The 13494-nt window shown below is 36.1% G+C and overlaps 1 long non-coding RNA gene across 1 annotated transcript; it reads left to right on the plus strand.

Annotated features, from left to right (window-relative positions):
* The first annotated feature begins 1510 nt into the window (after positions 1-1510).
* On the plus strand, positions 1511-4928 carry LOC112946039. Its single transcript, XR_003249125.1, has 4 exons — positions 1511-1564; positions 3021-3089; positions 4140-4346; positions 4878-4928. It is a non-coding gene; the product is annotated as an uncharacterized LOC112946039 (long non-coding RNA).
* Positions 4929-13494: the final 8566 nt, after the last annotated feature.

Consider the following 13494-nt stretch of genomic DNA (forward strand, 5'->3'; position numbering starts at 1 on the left):
GTCAACAGGGTAGAAATTTCTTGTTTCTGAGATTCCTCTTTTTTTTGGGGGGCAGCCTTTGAAAGAATCCATGACAAGCTTTAAATATTTACAATATCTCTGAATGGAATTTATTCTGTAAAACAGAAAAAAAAAGTTCTACATAATAAAAACAAAAACAAACAAACAAACAAAAAGCCTTTCTCACTGCATCCTGCAGATAGTTCTGCAAGTCTTCCTTTACCTTGCACCACAATCAGCACCGTATGTTGGCACTAAGTATGTTTGGGTTGTTCATGCACCTCTCTGTCAGATACTCTTTTCTGGTCTGGCTGAGTTTTGGTGCTCTAACATGAAAAATAACAGTATATCTAAATATTTTGTTTAATTTTTCTAATTACTACAGAAAAAATCCAGTTACTATTAATAGAATGATCTCCCCATTTTATAGCATCAAGCCTTTTTTTTTTTTTTTTTTTTTTCCCCCCTCAGTGTTATGCTCATCCTTTCAATAGTCTTCCTCGAGCAAAATGGGACAGGGTTACAACAAGCTGTCATCGTCATCCCAAGGTCAGCTTCACTGGTCACCTCATGATCTTCCAGTGTAGGTTTCTTCCTCCTCTGTAATGGGGTCCTCTGGGGCCTATCCTGACATTTTTCTGTCACCATCTGTTTCCTTGTCTTTGTCTCCATTTCAAGTTTGAAAGTTGCACAAGAGCCTCCCACAGCCTTAAAAAACAGAAAGAGCTGTTGGGTGCACAGTGACTGCCTCAGCTGCTCAGACCTTTACTGTGGATGGCATTCCCAGGTCTTCAGCTGAAACAGGTGAGGCCACTTAGTCACAAGCCCCTTGTTTAGGCAGCCTAGAGTGAGCTTGGGTCAGGGCAAGCACTATTCTGTCATTTCAGTCTGACATTTATGGCATTTTAACAGCAAAAATTGTACTTACTGAGCCACAATAGGAAATTTACAGAAAATTATCTGCTTCTTTTTGCAATCTCAGTTTATTTAAGGTAAGTTCTGTGAGCTCTCCCTAGATTTCAGCTGCTCTCGAAAACTTGCACAGATTAACTCTTTGCCATCTTATTTTATTCTCACCCTATTTATTAGTCCTAAGTTATTCCTAATAAATCCTCTCTGAGACTTCGCCGTTTTATTTAACAGCCTTAACGTAGGCCATGCAACTTTGCCGTTTTAACAATTAACCCCTAATTCCTTCTTTGCCTGGTACTTACAAGTTATATTTGCTTTGTCCATCTTCACTAATACTCAACAACTTCAGGGCTTTTTTATGTTTCAATGTTACATTTTCCTTATCAATTATACTGGATTTCAGAAACAGCTACATCCATTTTTACTTGGTGCCTTTAAGATATCTGTTTATTTTGGCAATCTCATCCTTTCACACAGTGCAGGGAAAAAAAAACATTTTTAAATATGCATAAAATGAAATGAGGCTTTCAGGTAATATCAGTCTCAAGACTGTTTTCTGTTTTGCAAAGTATTTATGGAGTCATCTCCATTCACTGCTCCTTGAAGAGAACTACCATGGATTTGAAAAATATTACTCAGCAGTTGTCTTGCAGTAAGTAGACTTGTGTTTAATGAAAGTGGTGTTTAAAACTTTTAACTGCTTTTTCTCTACTGCTTTTTAAAAGATGCTTAGTTTAAAAATATATTAGCAAGTCTTTACCTTTTTGAAGTCAGTATTTCTGTACCTTGATTCATCTCTAAGTAGATGCATACAACACAGAGAGTTGTATCTTTTCTTGTATTAATTCCTAGAGTGTAGGTCTACTCATGTTTCTTTAATCAACCACCCTCAAGTCATGCAAGCCCAGGGCCATATCTCCATTAAGTTTGGGACTGTCTCTGTAATTGCTGTCACCAGCAGACAGTGAAAGACAGTGAAATTCATTTGCTTTCCCAGTTCTTGAGCTGCAGGAGGAGATGTGCTAAACAACAGAGTATTTGTTTTATAAAAAAAAAAAACAAAAACAAAAAMAAAAAAACAAAAAAACAAAACAAAACAAAAAAACTATTAAGCAGAATAAAAAATTAAGATACCTGGAAGGGGAAGAGGCTATTTAATGAATGAAAGAACATTATTTTCCTTAATAAATGGCACTTCAGTTTCAGGATGGGAAAAGCTGCTGTTTAACTGTTGACAGCAAAGCAGGAGCATGTAGCAATTTACCAAAGGCTGGGACCACTTCCCAAATCTCTTTCATTTTTGTACAAACAACTAAAATGACTGGCAGGCCAAACTTTGCAGGAATGCTGGGGATCTCTATGTGGTAATTTTGGCTGATTTCTTTTGGCATGGTCTTACTAGGCCTTTTCATTTACTGCCAATGGCAGCTCCCTCTGAATGACTAGTAGTTTTAGTTGGGCAAAAAAAAAAGAATTTCTAGCCATTAGTACTCATTTTCTACAGGCAGTTGTAAAAAGCTGGGGACCCTGCTAGGCCTTGCTGTCCTGGCTGAGACCGCCATTTCAGGGCCGCAGGGCCCCTCCGCCACTGCCCCGCCATTTTGCAGCAGTGTCGACTCCTGCCCAGCCATGGCTCGGTCCTGCAGATTCTGTCCTGCAGTGGTGTGGGATGCCTGGGGCTGGGGCCGTCCTGGCCGGAGCTGTGCTGGGCCTTTCCCCACTGACACCTCTGAAGAGAGCAATGGAGACTTTTTCTCCACCCTGTGCTAGCAGCTTGCCGGGTTCGGTGAGCCTGGGCAGCTCTGGAGCACGGAGGGAATATTTCAGCCCTGCACATCCTTGTTTCCCTCCTGATAGCAGTAGTGCACATGCCCTCATGTTTATCACCTCTGGAGAAGGGGATGCCTGTTGATTGCCAGGCAAACCTGGAATTCCTCTGAATGCTGAGTTTGACTTAAAAACCAAATCATGAATTCGAAGTATAAAACTCAGGTAGGAAAAAGTGTGGGATAAGCAATATAATTAGAAGGGAAATGACAACATGTCTCACATATTCTCTATGTTAGTTTAGCTTAAGGGTGGTCTTTTTATTTCTGTATTTCTTACAGTTGGTTGTCCATGAAGCCCAGCTACATGGATAGAGTCAGCTGTCAGACAGGTTATGTCTTCTGTACAGGGTGAGTCTGTCCCTCGCGCCCTGATGCCCATAGCTGCCTCCTCAGGGCAGGCCACTGTGGATGTTAATTTCCAGAAACTCTGGAGCTTAACAACTGTGAACTTCTCATGAACGAAGCAGTAGGATAGCTCTCGTCTTCCAGGTCTGTTACCTAGCTGTCCACTGAAATAAGGTTTACTTTTGTCATCACATTAGCTGAATGTGAACAAGAATTTAAAACAGCACAAATGGACACGAATTCTTCAGAGTTACTATGTACTAATTAGTTTTTTATAGCAATTCATACATTACACACAAATGATGAAAAGGAAGAGTAAAAATTATTAATCCAGCTTTTGACAGAGACTAAAGGTACTGAGAAGAACTTCATTATTGTAGCTGCTGAGAAGGCATCATAACTTTTTTAGTTCTACAGATTATTCTAATGAATCATGTCCACTCCATACTTGCACCCAGACAAAACACTCTTTGACTTTGCTACTTTGGCTTAATGAGAACAGTGAATCCAATGCACACTAGTTCATAAAAGACAAGCTAGATGGGAGAGCAGAAAAGTTAACATAGTCTAATCTCTATTGGCATCTATCATTTTATTTTGTGTTCTCTGAATGACGGATATTTGCAGAATAATCCATTCCTTTTGAAGCTTTCACATGAATCAAGTTTCTTGAAAGCTTTCACTTGAAGGAAGTATGTATACTGTTGCACTTGATCATTAAAAACTTGAATCTCAGTTTCCTGTGGAAGATTCCCTGTGTTTTTAATGGGCATTTTTTTTTTTTTTTTTTTTTTTTACTGATAGAATAGGCAAAGAAAATATATCACCTTGTATTTTTTCTCTTATAAATGTGTTTTAGAAAAAATCCTTAAAATTCATTGTTGTTGTACCTGATGGTAAAACTGTCTTACATATGTTTTTCTTCACTGGATTATTACATTAATTAGATGAAAGCAACAAAACTATTTTTATTATATCAGCTTTTCAAAATGTATTAAAATTTAATTCTATTCAGTAATCTGCTATCAGCAAATTCGATCTCTTGGATTCCAGGTCTGAGGATTTATGTTATACCAGAAGCCAGAAAAATGACTATGTACTGAGCAGCATGTCCGTAATAATTCAGAATTAAGGGAGTGGAAAGAGTAAAACTACTGGCTTAATATTATCAATGAAGAGCTATTTATGAATGAATTGCTAGTAAAAATAAGGAAGACAGTGAAACGGTTACCAAATCCAGTAACTGAGTTCTGCTCTGCTGTATCCTTTTTCTGTGGTTAACTGAAGAATTGGCATTGAATTTATCTCCCTTTTTCTAGATAAAATCAAATGAAAATAGTGAAAAATAGTTGAGAAGTTACTTATTAGTGATTTCTGATGTGGTAACCCCAGTAAGATATTTTTCTGTTTTGTTTTCTTTCAAAGCTCTGCCTGTTTTGATTACTTGGGAAAAGATAGAGGGCTAATTGTATTTAAAAACTACTTGTCTGTTGAGGAATTTTGATATTTTAACTAAGTAAACCAAGCTAAATTTGTAAACCAATCGACCAATGCTATGTTAGAAATTTGAGCTAATTACATTTGAAGCAAAATAATGGTTTATATTTTCCTCCTGGAAAATAGAGGTTCTTGATCTCCTACTCTCCTTGTCATTAAATTGGATTTTCTGTTTTAAAGAAATATTATACCACAGTTCAAAGTAGTAATCACAGACATGCCAAATTTTGGGGTACATGTCCATGGGTTCTTATACAAGAAGTCAGACATAATGATCTTAATGTTCCTTGTAAGATATGAATTTGCAGTTGCTGAGAGAAAAACCTACATGTAAGAAGATTATGGCAAAATCCAAAGCTGCTGAAATGTATTAAGAGTTTTCTTTTTTTTTTTTTTTTTTCCCTAATCTTCAGAGCTATAAAATAATAAGAATGGCTTTTACTTTTTAATAGAAGTATTTCAATGAAAGATGTCCTCTTGAAATTTCAAAGTGCACTGTAAGGAAACTTCATACCAAGAGATGACATAAACACCTACCTGGTGTTTTTGATTCCCTGTGTCTGTACCAGCTACTCCAAATCCTTGGTAAATCAGATAAAACAATAAAAACAATAACCACCCACCCACTCATCCCCTTAAAAAAGCCACATCAAGGCAGTCAGATGAAGAAATTTCTTGCCACTGCAGACCATGGCTGTTCAGCAGTTTGGCAATAATGACACATCTCCTTCAAACCTTCAAAACTGGTCAAACTGTTATTGTCAGAGAAGTACTAGCAATCAGGTTTAAAGGCTGAAATAGAAACTTTACAGCTATCAAGACAGCACCAATCCTATGGCTGCTACCACTGAATAAAAACTAACGCTCTCCTAAAACACTGCTTGATGTTCCATTGTAGTGGACAAGCCCCAGAGCAAAAATCAAGATGATGCCTGTAATCTCCCTGTGCTTTCCCTCTGTCATCATGAGGAACTGCAGGGGCAGAGGAAGAAACAGGACAGAAATAAGAAACAAGTTCGAGCTCTGGGGAAGTTAAAGGGTTATGTCAGAGTAGAAATGAGATATCTGCGGATCATGGAGTAATCTTACATCAGTCTTGCACAAATTATGTTCACATGTGTTCTTACAGCATCTGGCAATATTATACATACAAGAAGATATTGGTTTGAATATTTTGCATGCTAAATATTGTGGGGTACACTAAATAACTGTATAATTGGCTCCATCACAAATGGCATCACTTGCATAGATAAATAAAAAAGAAAAGCAATATTTAACCTTTTTGAACTAAGGCATAATACAAACCTTAGCATTATACAAACAATTTTGATAATGAATGCTGTAAGAGACAAAGCTGTGATAAAAGCTCACTCAGAATTTTCTCTTCTACTTGACATTTTATAAACAGGGCCTTATGATGAGAGAATTTTAACAAAAAGAAAAACAAGATATACCACTTATTTGAGTGTTTGGGTAGACTCAAGTAAAGGGTATATGAAAAATAAGTTAATGGACTGAAGTTTATAGCTGTGTGTATAACTGTCAAATCTCTGTGTAAATTACCTTTCTCTTCTGCTGGCTAGAATGCAAAAATCCAATAAACTGTTAATAAAAATGGAAAGGTCATATGTAAATACCACAGATCTTGAAAATGAACCAGAAAAGTATGATAGTTTGCACACAAATATCATTTCATTTTCTATTTCACTGTGTTTAAAATAGATTGGGGTTCAGGATGTGTGTTTTTATGAAAGTATGTTGAGAAAAGATTCTATTAAAAATAGATATGCTTTAAATGTGAAAACAAGTGTTTGAGCACTAATTGGCTATTTGTTTCTGCATCTGAGAATGAATTTATTTACATTATTGAAAAATCTCAAGAAAGAGACTGATTGAATTACTCTTACCATTCCCAAGAACATTTACAATGGAATAAGTGTTCTGTGTCTTCAGCCCATGTAAGCACATACTTGTTTTGTATTTGTATTTACACTGAAGTATGTTGTTAATACTTTCTAAAGGAAAAGCAGATCAATTTTGCACAAATTATTCCTTCTTCCATTAAAGATAGAGTAAAAATGTACTTTTTTTCTAATACTGCTCACCTCCTTAAGAAATTACTAAATTCCTAATCTTTTTTTTCTGATCTGTTAAGCAACTAGGGGATAGAATATTATAACTAAATATCTATAGGTGAAAGGGGTATTGTTTCTAATTCATTTTTCTCTCAGAGTGATCTCTAGGCAGCATATTGGTTTAGGAATGACCTGTAAGATCAGTGCTTTGTAGCGACACACGGATAAAAAGCCCCTCTGCTTTGATTTTGAAATCAAAGGTGCTTTAAAATTATGGCTATAACCCACTTATTTTTCTAAGTAGAAAGATAAATAATGGATTTAATCAAGAGTAAGCATCAAAAATAAATCAGAAAGGACAAGGAAGGACACAGGATGTAGCCATAGGTTTGTGTATATATATTATTACCGTTAGGTCTCGGTAACAAACACCTTCTTGATAGTTTGTTTTTAAAGGATTTTTTTTATTGCCGTTTTATTGAAGTTGCATTTTGTGTGCCATTTAAATTGAGTGGTAGAAAGCAAAGGTCACTCGAACAAAGGGAACACATAGGGATTTCCAGTCTTTTCTGAAAAATAAAGGAGAATCTTACTGTTATTTTTGAGGAAAGCTTTACTTTCTTTTTTTTCTTTTTTTTTTTTTTTTTTCCCCTCTGAAGTACTGTAACTTCTGAATTACAACAAATCCAGATCAAAAAAGAGTACATTTGTAAAGAGATCTGGTCACCGAAATCAAAAGCTGAGGTCAAACTTTCACACAGTGTGTTTTATTTGGGTAATGTGTTGACAACTTCCACTACGTATCTGAATGCAAAGGGGAATAGGATAGAGTACAGCTTAACTATCTACTACTCTTGACTTCTAGGAGACGGCATAAAATGCTAGTGTATAATCAAAATCTTTTGGGTGAAGCTTGGTCCCTGACTGCTCTGAGGGTGGGCATGCCTCCCATTTCTACACTTTCATTTATATGTGACTCATGCTTTTAGTGCAGACAGCATTTGGGAGCTATCTGCACTATACCAGACACAGGCAAGCCGAGGGCCACAGTAACAACAGCCCCGTAGCCCCTGAGGAATCTGCTCCATGCACATGGTATTTTTCAGTGTTCCCTGGACACAAGCTAGGGTTCTTCCTGGGATGTATTAATATATTGGTGCAATTTTCTGCTTCTGTTATAATAATAGAGAGAAATAGTAATTACTCCATCCTCAGAAGGTAGTATTGGTCCCCCAGGATTTATCTTAGAAAAGTCTGATGAAGCTGAATCCATTTAAGGAGCTGTGAGAAACTTACAAGTCATGATCCAAAGAAATCCCCCAAAAGATAGTATCACTCTTTGCGTAGATGTAACAAACTAATTTGTTGTTTATGTAAAGAAACAGGATCAGAAGCAGAAAAAAAATCCCTTAGCATATTACACAGTGGTTTCTGTCACAACTGTTTGCAAAACAACAACAGCAAAATTATATTTTTATTTCTTTTACAGACTTGATGAAATAATGTGTGAATGCTTAAATATAGATTTGCAGATATGGATGTGTAAAAATAACTGGAAAGCAGCCTCAGATAATAGAAATTAATTTGTGAATACATTTCTGCTGTGGTTTCAATAATAAAAATGCCACACAAAACACTGAAGTATTGAAAATCCTGGTACTTCTGTGCCAGTGGAGGAGCCTGTATTTTATTCAGTAAAGTAGATCCTTATACTAGAAAACCTGAATAGAATAGAATAGAATTAGCATGAATTATGACTTTGTCCAAATGAAAATGTACATCTAGTGTATGATGAAGAGTTTTAGGATATATATTATGGATTGCCGTAAGGATTTGTAGTCTTACTGAAAAAATGTGACTCTTCTACATAAATAAGAAAGTTATTTCATCTCTTCTGCTGCAGTATGCTTTTGAGATTCCTGAGCTCAGTGACTTTTACAAACACAAGAAGTGAATTGATCAAATAATCTTCAGAACCACTGTGCTGTCATTTTTTCATTTTCTATGCAATTCTTTTCTCTATGTGTCAGCTCATGTGGAAGGCGAAGAGGCACATTCTATAACCTCAGTAACAATAATTGGATTAAACGCCTCTTATTTTTACTAACTCTCAGCATTTTTAAAATATTATGCTTTGAAGACCTTGAGGGGGTCTTAAGTGTAAACTTGCAGGTGTTTTCAGCTTCCATTTCTGTCATGCAGATTTTCAAGCAATATGCAGAGATGTATTTACAAAACATCTAGGAATGAAATGTTCATGGTGCATAATTAATAGCTGCATAGAAGCTGGTGAGCAACACACGTCACAAAACTCAGGCTGGAAGTAATTGTGACATATGCCAGTGCGTCCCAGAGGCAGATGCTCTGTGTTTTTTTTCCTCTCTTTTTTTTTTGAAGGCTTAGATGGTGTATTAAGTAATATGCATAGAAATAAGATTTATGCTTTTCTCATGCGACTGATCCCCTTCACAAACCGTACCAAAGCTCGCTGTAATCTGTAGAGACTCCTCCTGTCTTTAACTGAGGTTGGACAAAAGAAATGGCTTTAGTGCATATGCTATGGCATCTTATTCACCTGCTTATTTTAAGATAAGTTCTAAGTATTATAGATTGACCACTGTTCTGATATTCAGAAAGGATGAATACTCTCAAAAAAATAACTTAAGGAAATACTTACCTACTTACCCACATTTGAATGAAAAAGATCAGAAAAAAAAAACTTAAGTGGGGAGTGTTCTGTCCCAAAAAGGTATCTTGGAATTTGTAAAAGGTTTTGAGGGGAGGATTGTCCTTATTATTACAATTATGAAAACATCTCATACCAGTTATTTTATTTCCATTTCTGTAAGTAAAATGTGCGACTGTAAAACCTCCTAGATGTTTTCCATTTCTTTGAGTTCACTGTTAGGCAGGCAGGTAAAAGAACTCTGCAATGGAAAACAAATTCAAACAAAAGAGAAGGGCCTTGACAGTCAGAACATTTCTTTTTTTTTTTTTTTTTCTTTTTCCATTCAGAGCTCTCATAGGTCAGTAACATCAAAACCACTCACTACTTTGTAATAAAAACAGCTGTTGGGTGTATCCTGAACAAATTAAAATCTTTCCTTGCTCCTAAATCAGAAATATTTGTGTGATCATTCTAGTAGTAAAGAGGTAGCAAACATCTATTGAAACTAGTATCTTTGTGTAAAAATCTTAAAAAGAAAAATCAGTAGTCTAGTTAATGAAAACAAAAGAGAAGTTCGGTTGTCTGCCATTGTACTGTTTTTCTTGAAGTAGCATCTACTTAAATATTCATGTCAGAATTAGTTTGGTAGTACTTTTCCATATATTTTTCTTTAAAAATATGTTTTTAATTAGTCAGACCAATGTAGCAGCATCTGTGATACGTGCTGGCAGCTGGGGACCCTAGGCAAGGTGGTCTTTGAATATGCTGGCCTGGAGCCCGGGAGGTTGACATGTCAGGGTGTGACAGGGTTGGTGTCTTGACGTGAAAGAAGTGCCATGATGTGGCTCATCCAACACCATTTATGGGGTGATTCATGGCATTAGGACACCAGACTGCATTAGGATGCCATTCATGAGGATTCACGGCATTAGGATATCAGGCTACACAGCACTGAAAGAACTCCGTGTTTTGCTGTAACAGTACTCATATGAAAGAACTACCTGCATAGAAAGGGAGGTCCATTGCTTCTGGAAAATACCCCATCATTTTTCCATCAATGAATTTGACTGAATTTCGAGATTGTGGCCTGTTTWTWTTTYTYTTTAGKTTTTTTTTTTTTTTTTTTWWWTTTWRKGAGATTTTGTTTAATTCCAGCTTGGTTTCCCGTTGGAGAACTTAAGCGCTGAAATAAGTACTATTGCCTTTTCAAACATGGGTGGTGTATCAGTACCCTCATGGCCAGGATGGCCAATGGGGCCCTGGCCTGCATCAGGAGGAGTGTTGCCAGCAGATCGAGGGAGGGGATCCTGCCCCTCTGCTTAGCTCTGGTGAGGCTGCACCTGGAGTATTGTGGGCAGTTCTGGGCTCCCCAGTGTAAGAGGGACGTGGAGCTTCTTGAGAGGGTCCAGCAGAGAGCAACAGAGCAAGAAAGATGATTAAGGGACTCGAGCATCTGATGTATGAGGAAGGATTGAGGGAGTTTAATGTAGAGAAGATTGAGAGGGGATCTTATCAATATGTACAAATGGTTGTACAAATGTACAACTCTTCTTGGTGGTAGCCAGTGGCAGGGGCAATGGGTAAAAGTTGAAACACAGGAAGTTCTGTCTCCATGTGAGGAAGAACTTCTTTCCTGTGAGGGTGACAGAGCCCTGGCACAGGCTGCCCAAGGAGGTTGTGGAGTCTCCTTCTGCAGAGGTCTTCAAAACCTGCTTTGACACCATCCTGTGCCATGTGCTCTAGGGAGATGGGACTGATGATGTCTAGAGGTCCTTTCCAACATTAAGGATTCTATGATTCTATGGTATAGGTCTTAGAACCTAATTAGAATATCTTTTTTAAAACAACAGTGGAAATATAATATCTGGAATGAAAACATGCTAACAAATTGGAGATGATAACTTACGTTATAACAAAAAGAAATATTGCTTTATCATATAGGGGTTGTTGAAGGAAATTGCCATATTTCTGTTAGTGCACTTAGTGATTATTTGTTTTTTACAAGATACTTGAAATAAAGAGATTTGTAAGTATTTGAAAGTATTCTAACTGGTTATAGAAATGTATATCTAAAGCAAGTTTTAGCATTTAGATTTATGCTCATTTAGTTATAAAATTAATTTGTGAATTCCTATGGATTTAGATTACTTGAAATATTAGTAACAAATATGAGGGGTTTTTGTTTTGATGTGTTTTGCAGATTAGATGAAAATGGCAGTAAAATGAGTCTAACCTGCCCATATATTTCAGTCCTTCATTAAGGAGAACATAATCTAAAGATTTATTTAAAATCTTGATTTATATATATTACACAGACATATTTCTAAACTATTTTATTTGAAGTTAGGAACATAAATTTACATTGAAACATGCCATATTTTCTTCCTTCACTTGCTTACAAGTGAAAAATATATTTTAAAAAAATGCATATGAATTTTATCATGACTGTAATTCTTTGTTGTTGTTGCTGTTGTTCCCTTTTATATGATCTGCATTGTTTTCTACTGCAGGTTAACAAAGGAGTTTTTAATCTGAGGTGTAAGGTATAGTCTCATTCATACAAAAAAAAAAAAAGCTGTTCATTTGATCAGTTTAAAAAGTGTTTATAGGATTGAGCTGCATTCTTTATTCTTTAAACCTCTGCACAAATTGCAGAATGACCCAGCTTCCTCATTGACACCCTTGAAAGATTCTGAGCTCATAAAAACTACTAAAGCAACAGCACAACATTACATTGTCACCTGATGTTTAGCAAGATGCAGTTTATTTATAATGTACATTGAAAATCACTGTTTTTTTTAGTATTTCTTTTTGTTCTCTTTAACATATTCCCTTAAAAGCATACTTACTGAAGGTAATGACTATGATTTTAGGTCTCCATATAGTCAGAAACCTGCATAATTTACAATAGCTTTTCTTCTCTCAAGCTTTCACAAACGTTTAGTACAGGACTTGTATTCCACTTGTGCTCTGAACAAATCTGCACATAATACAAGGAATTTTTACTCTTTGCCCTTAGCAAACTTGTTATTATGTTGCTTAGAGATGCTTGTGGTGACAGTGACCACTGTGTGGCAGGTGTTCCATGATGTTGGATAATAAAATCCCTATGGGAAGCTGCATACTCTCTTAATGTCAATACCTTCATGCCAGCTTCAGCTTTTGAATGATAAGTGGTGCAATTAAAGCTGTGATGTGCATAAAATAATTGGCCTGATTGTTATTAACCCTAGGTAGGTTTATGGAATAAATCTGATTGCCAGTCTAAATAAGAATATATCTTTTCAAACCTGACGTACTTCATATCTTCAAAGCAATGAAAGGATAGCAATCATAGCATTTGTTTTTAAGGAAAGCCACTTTTTTGAAGGAAAACTTGAGTATTGGCTGCAAGTAAAAATTCATATTAATGTTGATATTAATGAAAATAATGTAATAAATGTATTGTAATGCAATATAATAAAAATTCCAGATATCTTTTCTTCTAAATCTCCCCTGGATTGTTAACATAATGTTTGTTTTATCCAGAAAGATATATTTAAAAACCTACCCACTTAGTTGAGGACTAAAGGAGAATCCAAAAGTTGTTTCTATTTCATGATTGGCTTTAAGTTACAATATTAACTCCCACTGCTCTCCTTTTTTTTTGAAATTGTTACTCAATTTATGATACAAAATTGGAAGCACTGCCTGTGAGTAACTAAAGCAATCTGATAAAACTAATATGAAGAACATGGTTTTTTTCAGCTGTATGGAAAATAAAAGGTAACCTAAAATTGCAATAGCTCTACTCCCTTCAATGCATTTCCTGTTTTTTTTATCCACTAGTTCTATGACTTAAAGATTTTTTATTGTCAGTTATAGATTCAACAGATTACTGATTTTATGGGAACAGAGAAGAAAACACTCAGCTCCCTGATAAGGTGTAGGAGGCAGACATGAAGGGGGAAAACACTAACACAATTGATTCCTTTGATTTGATGACTAAGTCATCAGACACTGACCGTATCTAACTGAAAGCAACTGCTTCCCATCTCTGGTGATGCTTGGGGAAGGAACATTTCCTATGCTTGCAAGATTAGCTTGTGCTCTACCTTCTGCCAGCTTTGCAGCTGGCACCTTTCATGAATACAAACTTCATAACAGAGTATACTTCGTGTTTTGAGAT

Source organism: Nothoprocta perdicaria, unplaced genomic scaffold (genome assembly GCF_003342845.1).
Source record: "Nothoprocta perdicaria isolate Ctin4 unplaced genomic scaffold, notPer1 scaffold_2, whole genome shotgun sequence".
Taxonomy (NCBI): Eukaryota; Metazoa; Chordata; class Aves; order Tinamiformes; family Tinamidae; genus Nothoprocta; species Nothoprocta perdicaria.